The 18,876-nt window shown below is 43.4% G+C and overlaps 1 protein-coding gene across 1 annotated transcript in view; it reads left to right on the forward strand.

Moving 5' to 3' along the window:
• alk (ALK receptor tyrosine kinase) overlaps positions 1–18,876 on the forward strand; it is a gene marked incomplete at both ends in the record, with an annotated part of 854,498 nt that overhangs the window by 606,568 nt on the left and 229,054 nt on the right. The window lies entirely within an intron of this gene.

The raw sequence follows: 18,876 nt of genomic DNA on the forward strand, positions 1-18,876 counted from the left end.
GGGGCGTAGCCACACACACACACACACACACGCACACACGCACGCACGCACGCACGCACGCACACACACACACACACACACACACACACACAACCCCTAGAGAGCGCAGCCCCTCCGAGAGTGCAGCGAGAGTGCAGAAGCGCGCGTGAAGAGAGAGAGAGAGAGAAAGAGAGAGAGAGAGAGAGAGGCACGTGCCCCTCACAGGCACAGTCAGTGAGGGGAGGATGGGGGGGTGGAGAGTAGAGAGAGTAGAGAGAGTGAGCGGAGGGCAGTGTATCGAATTACAACAGAGGGAGGTGTGTAGTGTTTTCAACCGAACGTGAAGCCAGTTACACAACATTTGGTTACCCGTCGAATTATCTTCCACCTCTGCCTGGATCCTGCTATGCATTCACAGAGCTTTTCCTGTTAACAACGTGGCGAGGGGGGAAAGACAGGAGCGCCGCTTGCGGCACGACTTTCTAGTACTATGTACATTTGCTAAATGTGAAAACCTGTGAACTTTGGAATAGGAAATGTTTAACTACAGTATTTCAATATTTCATGAGAGAAAGAAGCTACATTAGCATGGTGAATATTCACAAAGTACTCTTCATTTCCCTTTCATTATACGTCTATACCATTGTTTTAATCAGCGAATGCCCTAAAACACAAACACATTGATTTCACTTTTATACATTTTCAACCATGTGTTTTGCTTTCAAGCCCTTAGTCAAAGACGCTTGTGTCCCACGTGCTACCGATTTAAAACATCCCTTTTACATAGCTGCAGACGAAATGTCTTCAAGTAAAATACTGATTAAACATTCCCTTTCAAAGTTTAATAATGAAGATCTAAATAGAAAAATAATAATGCAAAGCAGTTTAACCCCGGTATCAGGGAAATGAGCATTCAGTGAAATCCAATTAAAATCTTCTTTGTCTCTTCTATGTTTCTGAAAGAAGCCAAATGTATTCTTCCTCTGCCGTCTGTGTTTTCACATAATAAATATTATGAACAGTATGCAATTTTTCATTATACAACTGTCAATCTGTGGTGGAACTAAATGCTATTCAAGTAACAGTAATTAGGGTATATATAGGCCTATATATATATATATATTCTCTAATATCCACGACTTTCCAACGCCCCATAGTGCATTGCGCAGACGCTGTAACGAGCTTCCGGCGCTGCAGCCGAGTGTGATCTACAAGCTCACAACGGTTGCATCTGCGACGCGACGTGAGCTTGTATGTCTGCTGTTAAACCGGAAGTGTGGTCCAAACAGGTCCAAATAATCTTCAGTAAACTCCCACGGAAACAGGTGGATATATAATTCTCTAATAATATCCTGTATTAAATAAAAAAAAACGGACCTCCATTAATTTCCGGGGCGCCATTGAAAAAAAAACCAAGCCATTGTTCCAATACAAGCCTCTAGAGGGCGATGTTTACTATGGTACCGTGTGAGCAGCTTCACTCCAAACTACTTCTGTGTGCATTAGCATGACAACAACAACAACACAGATGCTAGTATAGCTATGAATTAGCTACCATGTTCAGAGTGGATTACACCGGTCCGGGGACCCCCAGGGACCGTCGCGGACGATTTTGCGGACCCCCTGCTTCAATGCGTGACAAACACAACCCAGTGTGAAGGAAATCTCCTCTAAAGTGAGTGATTGAAATAAGACGTTTTTCTGTTTTTCTCCTACTCTCTCCCTCTCCTCCTCCTTCTGTCTGTCTGTCTGCATTGAGTTTTGCTTTGACATTGGAATGTGTTCTTATTAAGTCACATCTGCTTAATTTGCACTGTTCATGTGTTAATGTCAGCTGTTATTTGCGGCTGAACTTATCTGTTAGGTTAAAATAAATGACCAGTGTCCACCTGTAAGTGTCCACCGACTCCACCTGTAAGTGCACTGTGCATTTAATACAGTACTTGGATTCAATAAATGAATCCAGTACATTTTACTGGGTTCAAACGTACACAAAATATTGATTTATTCATTCTGATTTTTTTGAAAAATAGGAATATAGGCCTTCTCTCGTATACAGGCCTCCTTCCAATAAAAGCCTGGTGCCCGCTACTCTTGAGACAAATAAAAGCCCGGGTTTCTATAAGAGAATTTACGAGAATTTATATATATACTGACCTGTATACACACACACACACACACACACACACACACACACACACACACACACACACACACACACACACACACACACACACACACTCTATTTTATATTTCAACAATTCGAAAATAGCCGATATGCAAAGCTCACAATGGTAAATGGTGCATTTATATAGCGCTTTTATCCAGAGCGCTTTACATAGATTGTGCATTACATTTACCCATTTACACACATTCATACACCAATGGTGGAGGAAACCATGCAAGGCAGTGGCTCAACCTGCACATCAGGAGCAATTAGGGGTTCAGTCTAGTATAGCTCAAGGACACTTCGACACCGAGCCCAGGATCGAACTGGGAACCTACCTACCGGTCATTCTACCCCTGATCCGCTGCCGCCCCCCACAATGTGACACGTTGTGTTGTGGGCTTGTAGATCTGCTATTTTGTCTAATTAAAAAAAAAAAAAAAAGAACGCATTTGCGTCAGAATCAATGGAGGTAAATTTAGGGTCAAGGGTCAAGTAAATTTACCCCCATTGATTCTCACCCAAATGCATTTGGGTCCCCATCCAGGCCCATGCATTTGGGTCCCCAATCAGAATCAATGGGGGAACATTTACTATAATATATTTTTTTGACTTAGGAATGCGACGAATACAAAAAAATATTCTCCATTGCAATCAATAGAAAAAAAGTCATTTTGGGGGTGAACTACTCCTTTAAGTATATCTTGATGCTAATACTTTTACCCATGTTGCCGTCTAATTTTGGAGAAACATGGAGACGGGCGTGCCATCAGGTCTTTTTAACTGCCGAATCCTTTTGATCCATTTTCAGCTGTCTCTGAATACTTACAGCAATATTACAGTATTTCTGAATACAGAAAAGAAACACCATTAGTAGCATCCTGGGATGTTAGTTGGCTGAGGAAGGGTTTTCCCAGCATGCCTCAGGGTGCGTCTGTGTTAGTTATTGTTGTATTATTGTGTTATTTGCCTTGGGGAGTGCGTTGTGGGGGGATTTATGTGCCTGGTGTGATTAATGTTGTTGGTTTATGTTCCTGTAACCATTTATTTTATGTGTGTGTGAGTTGTGTGGGGAAAAAACCTTGAGCGCTAGCTGCGGTTGTATGTGGCGGGGCGATGCCATGCACGGTTGTGTTTTTTTCCAATAGCTGGCATCATTATGACCAGATATTTTGATTGCTGCACTTAAGGAATTTGTGTTGAGTTAAATCACAAATTGAAACATTTTATTATTTGGCGAACATCACAGAGATCGATTTTGACTAAGTTTCTACATCATGTCACAGTTCCTATTAGCCCTATTCACGGCCCGCCCACTCAGCAAATTTCTCAGCAACTTCCTGGTGCTGACGTCAGTTTAGAAGGGGAAACTATAACAGAAATAGCTGGACTTAAAGCCAACAAATCATTATTTAGAACGGTAAAGTAAATTATAATGCTTTGTGCCTTTTACTATCTTGTGTTCTTGATTTAGGCTAGCCGTATTTTATACTTTACTATTCAGAAATTGCATTAAATTTGCGATTTCTGTTTTAACTCTATGGGCTTTTAGTAGGGTTTTCAAAGCGTGACTTCAGCACCAGGGGGATGCTGAGTGGGCGGGCCATGAATAGGGCTAATTCCAGTGACAAAAATCTGGATTCACCTCCATGGTAGAAGGTTGTGGTTTCACTAGTTTGGTCACATGTTGCAAATGATGGTGGCAAAAGAAAAGGTGTTTGCAGCTTTGCACTGGAGATGGTAGACGGTGATTAGGAATTAGGAGTCCGTCAGCCTATTGAGCATCTAAGGCACATACTTTGCAATCAAGAAGAGTGGCATTTGTGGCTGAGGGGGCTTGAAATCACTGACAATACCTAACCCTATATACCAGTCTGTCTCTGATTGCATCCACTGAGATTTCTGGATTGTGGTTACATCCCCCCTTTTACACTGAGGATGGTCCCGGGAATACCGCACACAGACTTCCAGGGACGTGCTGGCCATTGGGAAAAGCGGGACAACTCCCGAACGGCCGGTTCATTCCTGGCCGGTCCAGGCCGGCCATTAGGAAAAAGAAATAAAATAAAATGTCGGCCTTCGTTCCATTTTGGGGGCTGGGCGGCCAACAAAGTAAATTGTCGGGCAAAAACCTTGTATCTCCAAGTTTCAAATTTGTTAATTTTTTCGCAAAGCAAAGCCCTGCTTCATCATACAAGGCCGTCACACAAAAGTAGTGAAAACAGCCGATCTACAAGCACACAACGCCTCGCGGTGCGAGGCGTTGTGTGCTTGTAGATCGGCTGTTTTCACTAGTTTAAATCATTTTTAAAATGATAAATACAAAACAAACGGTTTTGGACGTATAAGGTTTCCACCCGACAACGATATAATTGGCCCACTGGCTTGTCACTTGTCATGATCTGAAATGGCAAATCTTTGAGTAGCAGCAGCGCTATAGAGAGATCTCTCTCTCTCTATAGCGCACAATGACATAGAGAGATCTCTCTCTCTATAGCGCACAATGAGGGCCTCTCCAACTCTTTTTCCCGGGCTGAATCAGGGGCCCAGCACGTCCCTGAGACTTCCTTTCCTTTCCTTCTCCATAGCATTGTTGTTCAGGACTTGTTCATCTTTATTGGGATGTGCAGCACACATCCCTTTGGACTCTAGTCCTGGGAATACCCCTGGTCGTGAGCAGGGAAGTGGCCTCCGCTCTGATGCCCCGTCCTGTCCCACCAACAATCAGCTTTGTGTGATGAAGTGGTGTGACAGTATGCATGTGATGCCAGTTGGATCAGCGGTTCCGGAAAACTGAATATCGTATATTCCGATATGGACATATCGGTGGTTCTGGTCAACTGTATATCCGAACGTCTCTAGACGTTCTCAACGCGAGACGTCTCTAGACGTTCTCAATGCGAGGCGCTGAGAGCTTGTAGATCTGCTATTTTTGGCTAAAGTTCTCCTCAGAATTGGGATGCGAGCTGTTCATTTTAAAATAATTATCCTATCACTCAAAGATTTGGCGGCCCCCCTGTAGTAACTCTGAGGACCCCCTGTTGAAGACCCCTGGCCTATACTGTATATGGGCATATCGTGTTTGTTTATGGTTATGAGCTAGTTAAATAATAGTAGCTTTAATATATCCATCCATCCATTAATATTAGAAGGAATAGTAATTCCTTGCACGATTCAAATGTCTAGATGAAGCTCAGAGTGGTCAGGGGGAATTGCTTAATATTGTGCTCAAACAGACAGAAAATAAAGGTAAAACAACTAAACATGACCTGTGTTTCCTCGGTGAGCTGCTGAAGTATCGTCTGGTGTTATTAACAGCAGCGTTTTGGGACAGGAATATATGAACAGGGCTTAATCTGAAAAGCTGTCACTTTGTGGGAGTAATTTCCCTCCTCGGCAAGGCAGGAGGAGGCTGGAAAGTAATAGAATTTGGGTGATAATTAAAAAGAGCAAGGAGCCATGTGATCTCTCCTTCAGCCCTTTCATCTTTGTAATGTCTTCCAGTGGCACTTCAGGCCCGCAGACGTCAGTGTTTTCATCTCTAGAAGTGAGGCCCATGCGCACACTAGAGGCATTTTTCCCTTTTACTTTTCCTGTGTTTTGGCACATTAAGGTTCAGCAGAGGCCAGGTTTCACATGGATGTCGTTGCTGTCGGGCAGAAACCTCCTATCTCCAAGTTTCACATTTGCACAAGAGGTGGTGTGTGCTTGTAGATCGGCTATTTTCACAATTTGAAATCATTTTTAAAATGATGAATACAAAACAAACGGTTTTGGACATACAAGGTTTCCACCCGACAACAACGACATGGATATCGTTGCTGTCTGGCAGAAACCTCCTATCTCCATATTATAACTTTTTGTTTATTTATTTTTGTAAATTTGTGGCCTACCTACACGCAAAAGTAGCAAAAGTAGCAGATCAGGCAAGCTTGTCGATCTTCTACTTTTGCTATATCTGAACTTGAATCCCGTAAAGTGACAGTTTTGGAGATATGAGGTTTCCACCGGACGGAGAAGATATGCAATTCAATTTGGAGCTGAGGGGGGAAGAGAGAGGGGGCTTTACACCAAAGAAAGAGGGCGTATTGGATGTAGTCTGTGCATGTGATATACATTGCGCGTGCGTGCGTGCATGCGTGCGTGCGTGCGTGCGTGTGTGACAAGTACGTCATCATCAACGGTATTGTAAGTAACAATGTTTAGGCACTTTGTAACCAGCTGTGTGTTTGTGTGGGTGCGCGACTGCACGCACGTCAGTACATAGCCTACATACAGTAAATTATGCATTATACGTGTGTGAGCATGCATGTACCGTACATAAAATGACCGTGACCGTGCATTGATATCACTCGTTGTGGCAGATAATTGTCATGTGTCATGTAGACGCCCATGTAACAACTCAGCCTGGCCTCTGCTAAGTGAGGTGACTCACTTGACGTCTACAGATCTGCCAGACTCCCCCCCCCCCCCCCCCCTCGCGGGTCACCAAGGGTCGCGCCGCACACTTTACCCAATTGGGGAGGGGGGGTGCTCAGCGACGGCGAGCCCTTTTATTTCCCAGAGTCATGATTGCACTGCTCTTTCAATCAGCGCTGTGTCATTAGACGCTGATGTGGGTGCAGCCGCCGCCGTGGTGCGAACCCACCGCCGCTCTGAATTATTCAGAGCGGCAGCGCCGGGTCAGAAGGTGAAAGGCGCGGGAAAAGGAAACGGACAAATTAGGTCGACCCCTCTCGGGGGGATCGTGGCTAATGGGAGCAGCTAACGGCGGCGGGGTGAGAGGATGGTGGGTGTGTGTGTCTGTATGTGTGTAACCTCGCCTACCAGGCTTTCTGGGGGAAAGCCTGGTGTTCGTTCACAACAGGCCGGTTGGTTTCCGCCTAAAGAGCGGAAACCACTAGAAGAAGCGGCGTCACTTATTTGGTTCCCCCTGTTTGTTTCCCCAATCCCTATTAAAATGCTTGAGTAGCCTAGTGTAGTCTTGCCAGTCACTAAAAGTTGGACTAAAAGATGCATATACCAAACGAAATTTTCAAAAGCAAAACTACTCCGCATCAAGGAGTTTATTAGGTAGGCCCTAAAAGTGTGTTCTTGAGCGCAGGGGAATATTTTGGGTTAAAACTGAATCCGGTTTGATCTTTCCGGCAAATTGTAGTCCTTTGAGTACTACAACATGACGTTTTGTGGTTTCCGCTCCAGACCGGTTACAAACCCGAAAAGTGAAGTGATCCCAGACTAGTATGTGTGTGGTGTGTCTGTTGGACAAAGTGTAATACTCAAGTAAATACTCAAGGATTAAAAAGTACACATTTACGTCTAAAGTACAATATCTCTGTTCAAAATCTAGGGTTTTTTCTTTCAATCGATTACTCACCCCGTGGAGACTTCATGGACAGTTTTAGTTTTTGTCGAATTCCTATGGCAGTGGTTCCCTATGGAGACACAAAGAGCCTGTATATAAGAAAAAGAAGATGCGCATCAGCAATGGTTTTCTCAGTGGAGTGCTAAACCTAAAGTCAAATATACATAAATCATGCTCTGATGAAGGCTCTTAGCCGAAACGCGTAAGCGTTCCTTTTGGTGTGTGCCAATAAAATAGTGGAAATGTGAGTACTTTGTCCTCCACTGATTTAAAATTTTGGATGTGCTACCTTTTTGGAACACAAAGAGCCTGCTTTGTTGCCTATGGAAACACAAAGATTCTCCTCAAATTATTGGCTTAGGAATGAGACGACAAAACAAAACAAAACAAAACAAAAAGAAAATAACCATGGGGTGAGTAATCAATAGAAAAAAGTCATTTTGGGGGTGAACTATCGCTTAGTAAGTAGGCCTACAGTACGCAAATAAGCAAATATATGTAGTTACTGTCCACCACTGCCTGTGTGTGTGTACTGTGCGTTTGAACGGGGATGTGGAACACAGGCGTCTTGTTGGGGAAGAGGACGAGTGGGTGGAAAAGAGAAGAGTCGGAGGCGGGGAGGAGTGACAGCGAGAGATAATGGAGGGGGGAAAATACTAATGGAGGGAAAGTAAAGGATGAGAATGAATGGCAGGAGGGGAAAAGACACGAGATGCTGCAGCGGGAGAGGAGAGAGCCGTGATGAATAGAGCGTGGATGCAGAGCGGCGTTGTCAACGCCTAAACTCTGTATTACATGAAGGAGCTAGACTCGCATGTTTTACTTAAGTAAAAGCTTCTTGAATTTAGAACTACTCTAAGAAAAAAAGAACGTGCTACAAAAGTAAAATACCTCAGAATTGTACTTAAGTACAGTACTTGAGTAAATTTACTTAGTTACTTTACACCACTGAAGTCTAAGTCTTACACTTATGTTGCTATGATTTTTTCTCTTCAATGTCCCACGTTGCCATGCTTTACCATAGACTTCCATGTACACGTGCACGCCCATGCCTAGCTGATGCACCACGTGTGTGCACACTGTTCACAGCTTTTAAACAAAAAAATCCGCTTGGAAATCCGTTCAGAGATTCATGATTTATCAGCCATTATGTTTTCTTCAGATGTAAACAAACATGGCTGCCATGTTTGAAAGAATGGGTTGGTATGGGGGTTCAACATGCAATTTCGCGATCGCGATCATGCCTAATAAATTTCTGGAGGTCCAAAAAAAAAATTGAAAAAAAAAATGTTTTTTTTTTTTTTCAAAAACGGCCCAAACTCGGGAAACTCGGGGTTGGCACAGCGGTAGTACCTTTTCAAACTCGGGAAACTCGGGTTGGCACCAGATGTGTTAAATAGGTGATTTTTTTGGGCTTGTTTTTTTTACTGGCCATTCACACTATAACTATAACTAAAAAGTATAGTTTAAAAAAATAGTCAAGTGATTGGCAGCGTTCACACTGAAAAAAACAAAAACAAAACAATAGTGAACAATATCGTTATTGTGCTCGATGGGAATGGCGCTTTAGACTGTTGGTCGGTGGGAATGGCGCTTTAGACTGTTGGTAGGTTATTGGTTTATCTACATGATCCTAGAATATTACCATTTTTATGCATTTTGATGCAAGGTTAACTTAAATAAAGCTTCTGGTCTATAGAAATAAAACCAGGAAAAAGTGTGTTCTGTATCGGGCCTAACGGCACGCTGTGAGCTTGTTTCCAAAAAAAATATTGTCCTTTGCGTTTACAGATTTCAAATCTTGTCTTGGTGATCACTTGCACAAAATATTGTAGGATGAGGGGTTAGGGTTGGTGAACAATGCAATCGGGGGTCCTTGACATGAAAGTGTTTGAGAAACACACAGCTCTTAAACAACCTGCCATATTCTCTTATTTTGGGCTTGTTTTCGGACCTCGTTGCTTGTTTCTCTTGCAAAAACACTGCCCCACCCCCTCGGTTTCAGAGCACACGAGCGGAGTGGAGCGATGACAAAAGCCGATCCGCGCTCCAGAGGGCTCTTGTCCCACTCGCTCGTCGCTCTGGTCGGCCACCGGGCCGCTCCGCTCCCCGCCGCTCCGTCGCTCAACTTGATTTTCACATCTCTCGCTCCGCGCTCGCTCCACGCTCCGCTCAGGGCTGTCAATCAGAGTCAAAAAAGTAGTTTGCTACCATGTCCGAAACACTTTCTCCTTTGCCAGTGTGTTCCCAACACAAATGGCTGCACTAACGTGAGCCTCGGCTTTGATGGAGACTTGGAGAGCTTTCCACTCGCCACTGTTTTGTTGGAAACATGCGGCGCGCGGCCCCAACAGGATCGGCTCGGAGCGGAGGAGGGTCGGTGCTCAGACCCATTATAAAAGTCGCTCGCTCACGCTCAACTAAAAAACGGCTCGCTCCGCTCCCCGCACCGCTCGCGCTCGATTCCGCTCGTATGATCTGCTCGGTTTGAAATGTATTAAGCCCAGCCCAGGCCACCGCTGTGTGTCTGTGTGTGTGTGTGTGGGCGCGCGTGCATGCGTGTGTGCGTGCCCACGCAGTGCGTGAGGCGCCATGTTCCCGAGGGGTCACTAAAACGAGCCAAGCCGATCGTCATAATAATCCTAAATGATGAATTATTTAAACGTACAATGAAGCACAACTACAAAAGGCACCAGACCGTTATACTGTAGGCAATATAAGAGTCTGGGCCACGCGGACCCTCCCCATTTGATAGGATGCTTATTTTTATCGCTGTTCAAAAAAACTGTACAAATACTCAGTGTCATTTTTACCAGCAAGGGTCCATTTGTACACTGTCAGAAGCAGGGACGTGCTGGGCCCCCTGATTCAGCCCGGGAAAAAGAATTGGAGAGGCCCTTATTGGCACTCATTTAAAAAATTATTTAAACTAGTGAAAACAGCAGATCTACAAGCACACAACGCCTCGCACCGCGAGGCGTTGTGTGCTTGTAGATCGGCTGTTTTCACTACTTTTGTGCAAACGGTTACATTTTTACTTTTGTGCAGACAGTTAATTTTTTTCCTAATGGCCGGCCTGGACCGGCCGGGAATGAACCGGCCGTTCGGGAGTTGTCCCGCTTTTCCCAATGGCCAGCACGTCCCTGGTCAGAAGACTTCCATCCATTTTGTTTCCTTAACTTTAGTTGAGAACCTGTGATCGGAGACAACACCATCCAAGAAACAGTACATGTACTGTAGTCACACAAAGTTTGTACATTCAAAAACAGCCTTTGGCCTTCCTGTGGGCGTGCGTGCGCATTAAGGGTAACCTAATTCAATCTACGGTAACTGATTCCAGGTCTAGATAAAAACTAGGAAAAGTGTATATCGTCTCTGTCGGGTGGAAACCTCAAATGTCCAAAACTGTTTACTTTTCAGCATTCAAAGACCAGAAAAGGCACAAGTGAATAAATAAAGCAAACCTATTTTTGTGGCTTCAAACTGATATTTAATCAATTCACATCACATAGTGGCTTCTGGCTTGCCTCCTGTGAATGTACGCAGTGGTAAGTGCAACATTTTAGTTTTATAATGTATTCAAAACTAAATCTTCAGTGAAATGAAGCCCGACAATATTACAATGTTCAATATCCAAATAGTTTGTTTTATGTAAGTAGCCATTAGAGATGTGTCCTGGTTGAGGTGATTGAGTGTAGAAAATGTTTTAGTATATCATATTTAGCCCCAGTAGACTGCACTGCGTGTTGTTTTGAATACACTGTACATCACAGATGTGACAGTGAAACGACTGCCTGTTCACGCCATGTTTAATTGTCCCATCAAGGCATCATGTAAAGCTTTTTATGGGTCATAAATGAAACCCCCTGGAGTTATTAATGAGCTCACTAAAACGTAATAAATGTGCCCTTCCTTGCATATTGTCTGCATTGGTGGGCGCTGTGCGTCTGCTGTGTACAGTATGTTGTAGCTGCAGTGGTTCTGTAGGCACAGATCATCTGTCTTGGAATGTGGAGGTTCCTGTTTCGTTCAGGGTTCATTGTTCATTGTTGTCAAAATTATACAAATATTAGCAGAACCAGAACTATAGCCCTGAATGATTATTACTAGTGCTGTGGTTCTCAAAGTGGGTTTAGGGACCTTCTGGGTTGCTTGAAGGTGGTCCAAATGGACCATTACAGGTCTGTAACTTAGAGAGTTATACTGATGACATACTGGATCTCCATATATGGGAATCAAAGAGGGACAAGGACTGACGGATACAGAGATATCCATATATGGGCATGAAAGGAACAAATGGTAAGACCGAATACATTTCTCAGCCGATTCCTCGTGACTCGAGTCAGGGCAACCACACTTGCATTTTCCCAGAATTAGCCCACATGGGCTACATGTGGACTAACTGGGAGTGGGTTGGAAGTGGGCTGGCCCATGTCACCACGTGGTTACCACATGGGCTACATGTGGGCTAACTGGGCATGGGATGGAAGTGGGCTGGCCCATGTGGTTCCCACACTGTCTACATGTGGGCTAACTGGGCATGGGATGGAAGTGGGCTGGCCCATGTGGTTCCCACACTGTCTACATGTGGGCTAACCGGGCATGGGATGGAAGTGGCGTCCTTGAAGAGGAATACTTTGAGAACCACTGTACCGGTGCACTCCTAATGTGCATTTTTCCGTGTATGGATCATATTGATGACCCCTGTGTTCGATCCCCTTCCTCGTCCTGGCTGCGTGCTTCATGGCTGTCCTTGAGCAAGACCCCCTTATAAGTGCTCCCAAAGAGCCGGTTTTGGTGCCTTGCATGGTTTCCTCCACTATCAGTGTGCGAATGGTGCAGTCAACAAAGTCCAGTCGCTCATACCCCAGTACTCAAGCCAAAGTATTGAAACTCCATGGTCAAATAATACTCGACTACAAAAGTTGAATGTCGTTCTGTCAAATTTGTACCTGAGTTAAAGTAACAAAGTGCTTGCTTTTAATTCAATACTTGAGTATTAAAAAGTACATGATTTTATACATGCCAGTATGTATTGCTATATTGAAATTTCAACCCGGCCCCCAAATTAAAAAAATATATAAATCCTAAAGTTCCAACAAAAATAATAGTGAAAATAGCAGATCAACAAGCTGTCAAGTGGAGTGAACGTCATATCCAGGTATCCAAAAACACGAACACTCAAGTAAAGCACAGACGCTGAAGACAATGTATGTCATTCCTGTCCACCACTGGCGCTTCCGAGCGTCGGACAGACTAGAATAAGAGTGCAGTCTGTTTACCGCTGTAGGTAGGCTACATGCTGCCATCCACCATCATTACGGCCCATGGAACATTAGAACTAATGCCGCTGTCTCGTCTCTTCCTCGGTTATTGGACGCCCCTAGTCTTTGGGTGGCCACAGATGGATTAGTTTGCTGAGCAATTACAGGATGTAACCTAGTTATCCCCCCGTCACTGTGATGCAGGCCAGATTACCACTCACAGACATGACATATCGTTGCCTTCGGAAAGAAACCTTGTTTTTCCATATTTCATTAATTAATGTTCTAATGCAGGGCTTTTCAACCCTTTTCACATCAAGGTCCATAATTTATTTGCGGACCACCATTTGAACCATTAAGCCTCTCAGACCCAAAGCATAGACTATTTTGTTGTCGTTGTATAAGAGTTGATCCAAAATTCCATGCTGTGTTGATGTGGAGAGAAAACAGGCAAATGTTGATCAAAATAACAATTATTCTACATTCTCTAATTGTCTTGAGAGCATAAAATGAAACCAAATAGACCTGTAAGGGTCCATTTGGTGTCATTTTACAATCTCAAGAGTTAAACATAAGGGTCCATTTGGTTTCATTTTACAATTTCAAGAGTTAAACATAAGGGTCCATTTAATTCTTTAAACTCTCCATCATTTAGCTGGGGACCACTGGTGATCACTGGTTGAAAACCACTGGCCTAATGCATCAAGAGTGTCCACATAACCAGTGAAATAGCTGTCTCTGTGTTGTTGTTTAGACCTTTACAGTGTGTGACATATTTTCATACTGTCTGTGCTGTCACCCTGCCACCCTTTCAAACGTAACTCCATTCATATTTTCAATTCTCATTGCTTTTCACCCTGCCCAAGTACTCATTATGCAGAATGTCCAGTTGTGCACGTTTTTTTCATGGGTTTTCAGATTTGGTCAGTGGAGTTGAAGTATGTCGTCGTTGTCAGGTGAAAACCTTGTATGTCCGAAACCATTCGGTTTGCATTTACCACTTTAAAAAATTATTCAAACTAGTGAAAACAGCCGATCTACAAGCACACAACGCATCGCGGTGCGAGGCGTTGTGTGCTTGTAGATCTGCTGTTTTCACTACTTTTGTGCGACAGACTTGTATGATGAAGCAGGGCTTTACTTTGCGAAAGAACGGAAAAATTTGAAACTTGGAGATACGAGGTTTCCACCCGACAACGACGATATGAAGCTTTGAAAAGTGGACATATTGTACTCGAGTAAAATAAAAACATATTCTCAACATAGCACTCGAGTATAGTACTTGAGTATATGTATTTTAGTGACTTTCCATCACTGTCTGTCAGCCTATCCAGCTCCACAGCCTTGATCAGCAGCTGGCTGTGGAGAGAGAGGGAGAGAGAGAGAGAGAGAGAGAGAGAGAGAGAGAGAGAGAGAGAGATTGAGAGAGAGAGATAGACAGATGTATTTGTTCAGTTCAATACACAGCGACGACACAACACACTTTATTGCCCAGTCGGTCCGGGGCGACTGGAAGTGTTGTTTGTTTTCTGCTGACAAGTAAAAGCATTTTTAAATGTACTTCTATAGGACACCTATGCCATTACCTGGTGGAGGTGGTTGTTTTTGGCAGACGTCCCCGCATCGGGCGGCCCGGATAGGGGCAGGGAGGGGGTACTACCACTCTATTGCAAAATGCCAGTTAAAAGTTCCCATGCTCAAGGGCACGATGCAGTGGTTGTTGCAATATTTAATACCGGAGAGAGAGGTCTCGTATAGCTCGGCGACTCGGTCCAGTAAGCAAGGCAAAGAACTGAGTTTTCATTGTCGTCGGGCAGAAACCCCTTATCTCCATATTTACACTTTGTATACATTTCTTTCGTAAACCAGTGCCTTTCTCCGCCACACAAGAGTTTTGCACAAAAGTAGTGAAAATAGACGATCTGCAAGCTCACAACGCGGCGCAACGCGACGTGTCGTGAGCTTGTAGGTCGTCTATTTTCAGTATCTTAACAGGTTTTTTTTCAATAATACTGGAAAAAGGAACGGTTTTGGACTTACGAGGTTTTCCAGTCGAAACGCTGGTTCACATCCAGGTTGCTGCCTAATGGCGTGTCTCTCTCTTACCGATGGTGGCAGCCCTCCAAAAGTAGCGAGCATTTCATCTCTTTCATCAGAGTTTTCAGCTTCAAACAGAAAGCGTGTCCCCATTAGGCTACTGTCCCTCCTCTCTCTCTAGTCTGTAGGCTCGGTGGCACCCGAGGTACTGTATACGTCCTTATTTCTTATTCTTTTCCCCCCTCACAAGGACAATTACTGTGAAGCCGAAACGGACATTGTTACACTAACAATGTATGCTCTCCCCCCCACACTCCCCTCCCCCCCAAAGAAAGTCCATAAATAAATACATGAAGGTATAACAGCAAATTACACTAACAAGGAGCCTGAACGCTGCAATGATACTAACAACAAAGGCTTGACTAATAACACTGAGGAATGATGGAACAAACAACAACAATGTGAGATTGTTAAAACTGATGTTTTTGCAGTGTGGGGAATGTTTGTTTTGTCAAAAACGACTTGTGTTGTGTGGAACGCAGAGCACTGAACGCAGACTGAAAGGCAGCGATTTGCAACCTGTGGGCCGTAAGTGTTTTGCAAATGGTCCAAAACATTACGTTTTTTATGATAATATAACACAAAAAAATAAATGCCATGACATCTTTTACTTTAAAACATTGAAAATGCACTTGGCAGGCCTCAGTGGTACCACGGAAGTGAGGAGGGCGGTCACTGCACATATTCTACAGGCTGGATAGCACCTGCCGGCGGGGAGTGTTGGGTGGGAGGAGTAGGACGAAGGCATCACGTCCTCCCGACGGGGGCTCCTCACTGGCCGGTGAGCCAGTAGGATAAGACAGCAATGACAACACACAGGAATATGCGTTGGGAGGAATCAATTGGCATAACGACTAAGTTGTATGCGTCTCATCTCGACGCATTGTGAGTAAAATTCATTCGTTCATTCAAGTTAAGTACAAATACCTCAAAAAAGTACTTACAGTATTTTCTGGACTATAAGGCGCACCTGACTATAAGGTGCACTGTCAATGAATGGTCTATTTTCAAACTGTTTTCATATATAAGGCGCACCTGACTATAAGGCGCACATAATAGACGCTACCGTTGCGTTATGCATCCAACAGATGGAGCTGTGCTAAAGGGAATGTCAATGTCAATGAATGATCCATATATAAGGCGCACTGGACTATAAGGCGCACTGTAGTTTTTTGAGAAAATTAAAGGCTTTTAAGTGCGCCTTATAGTCCGGAAAATACTGTAACTACAGTACTTAGTTACTAAGTAAGTACTCTTGAACTGGTGTCGACTTACAAAATAAACCTGCACACTCGACACAAATGCATAAATTCATGTCCCACACAGAGTGGTGAGTACTCTGGAAAGTAAGGCTTGAGTGGGTTTTTTAAAAGGATCCCTGGCTAATACGACAAATATGCCTTAATACATTATAATTGTCCTCTATAACTACTGTGTAACATTAAAAACACCTTACATATTTTATTTCTTCTAGAAATAGCTAATCTTTCACTCAATAGGGGAAATACCTGTCGCAAATTGATGATGTCATAAATGTCATGTGTGATCTATCCCTATGGAATTTATGGCATGCATGTGCAAAAAACACATTTTAAATATTGATTTGATGCTCATATTAACCATAGGAAGTATTACGTTTGTTTTTATTTTCACATGCATGCCATAAATTCCATAGGGATAGATCACACATGACATTTATGACATCATCAACTTGCGACAGGCATTTCCCCTGTTGAGTGAAAGATTAGCTATTTCTAGAAGAAATAAAATAATTAAGGTGTTTTAAATTTTACATAGTAGTTATAGAGGACAATTATAATGTATTAAGGCATATTTGTCGTATTAGCCAGGGATCCCTTTAACCCATAAACATAGTGTAGCAACTAGCAAGCAAGTGCAAGCATATAAAAGTGTTTCAGTTCTCTCAAGGGTTAAAGATGGAGTGAAAAGGGACTCGAGGCGGCCTTCCTTTGTTTTTCTCCTCTGTTTTGCAAAAGAGCAGAGTCAGAGTACAGCAGCATGATTCAAAATGAATACCTTAAATGTCTGCTCGAAGCCCCTTATCACCAGAAGGGGTGGCAGCCATTCTGTGGGACTCCTATGTCTCTCCAGGGCCCGGATTAACTGTCCTTCTCTCTAAGCCTTTTCTGGATAGCTCAGAGAACTATCTGAAGACAATTGGTGGACAAAGTGCTACTCAACTCTCAAGCGCTCGAGTCAAATACAGATACTCCGTCTCAAATATCACTCAACTCTAAGTGAAACTGTTAAAGTTGCTCGTTCGAATTTTGACTTCAGTTAAATTACTGCTAAAGTAGTACTTACTTTTAGAGTGTTCAAAAGTATAAAATTACATTGCATTTTCTTTTTAATATGAATGCATTGTTGTACTGAAATTTAGACCTTGTTTTTAAAAAAAGCAGCTGATCTAAAATGGCGTTGCATCGTGGCGCGTTGTGAGCAAAGATGGATTTCATTGCAAACCCCTAATGGATCTATAATGCGATTTCTGGGGTTGTTACATCGAGACCAGTTCAGCCCGAACGCGACGCGCTCCGACGCAGTCACCAAGTCTAATCATCATCCGTGCAACTCCGCCATACATTGAGCCTGTTCGTCAACAAACAGCGCAACATTTTCTCCGATTGGATTGGATTTTCCAAGTGTTAGCCTACGTGTTAATGCGGTCACGCATCAACGCGTTTTCAATGGATAAAACAGCGCATTTAACACATTTCCTACACTGTTTTAGCTGGTTAAAGGTACTGTACAGTACGTTCGATGGTCCGATTGTTCGGTTTTTATTCAATTAATTAAAAATCGAAGGTTCGATGGTCCGTTCGGAAAATCCCCCCCGAAGTTTGAATCCCTAAAACAGGGCTAGATTACAGCCCTAGAGCTTGTAGATCTGAAATGTATCAGGCACAGTACTCAAGTAAAATATGTACTTCATTACAGTCCCCCACCGGCAGCCATTCTGTGGCATTGCCTTGTCTCCAGGGCCGGATTAACTGTGTTTCTGTAAAGCCTTGGCTACTTTTGGACAGCTCAAAGAAGTCTGAAGATATGCTGAGTGCTGTTACAGCGCTGAGGGACACATGACAGAAGGCTCCTGGCAAGCAGGGCCGAGAATGATGCAACCAGGGGCCAATTCTAAAAAGCTGTGCCTAGAAAAGAAAAAAGCTCTTGGCCTCTCGACCCACTTCCATATATAGGCTGTTAGCCCAACACTGAAATGTCAATACACTGTAGAAATCCTGAGTAAAGGTCTGTTTGGTTCTATTTTACACTCTCAGAGTTAAATTGACAATGCGTTCCTACTGTAGGTAATCGTGCCGAAAAGAACATCTTTTCAAGGTTTTACTTTACTTTAAAACATGTGTGTGTGTGTGTGTGTGTGTGTGTGTGTGTATATATATACAGTAAACTGTGTGTGTGTGTGTGTGTGTGTGTGTGTGTGTGTGTGTGTGTGTGTGTGTGTGTGTGTGTGTGTGTGTGTGTGTGTGTGTGTGTGTGTGTGTGTGTGTGTGTGTGTGTGTGTGTATATATATATATATATATATATATATATATATATATATATATATATATACTGTATATGAACCACTTGTCATAGAGTAGACGACTAGAAGAGGTTGAGGTTGTGTCTGTCTGTCTGTCTGTCTGTCTGTCTGTCTCTCTCTCTGTCTGTGTGTCCAGAGATAATCTCACAAACCGCTCAATGATCAGCGTTACATTTCTGTCGACAGCACAATGTGTTGCCGGGTTCAAAACATAGTTCAATTTCAACCCTGCGGTGGAGTTTTCTTGGTTTATCTCACGTCACTCATGCTCTGCCTTCCAAACGTCCAAAGATGACAAGTCTCTCTATGTTGTTGTTTAGACCTTTCCAGTTTGTGACATATTTTCATACTGCATTCGCTGTCACCTGGCAACCGTAACTTCAGTAATGTTTTGAATTCTCATTGCTTTTCACTTTGCCAAACGCTAGAGGCTTAACGCTA

Source organism: Nannobrachium achirus, assembly GCF_963921795.1.
Source record: "Nannobrachium achirus genome assembly, chromosome: 20".
Classification (NCBI taxonomy): domain Eukaryota; kingdom Metazoa; phylum Chordata; class Actinopteri; order Myctophiformes; family Myctophidae; genus Nannobrachium; species Nannobrachium achirus.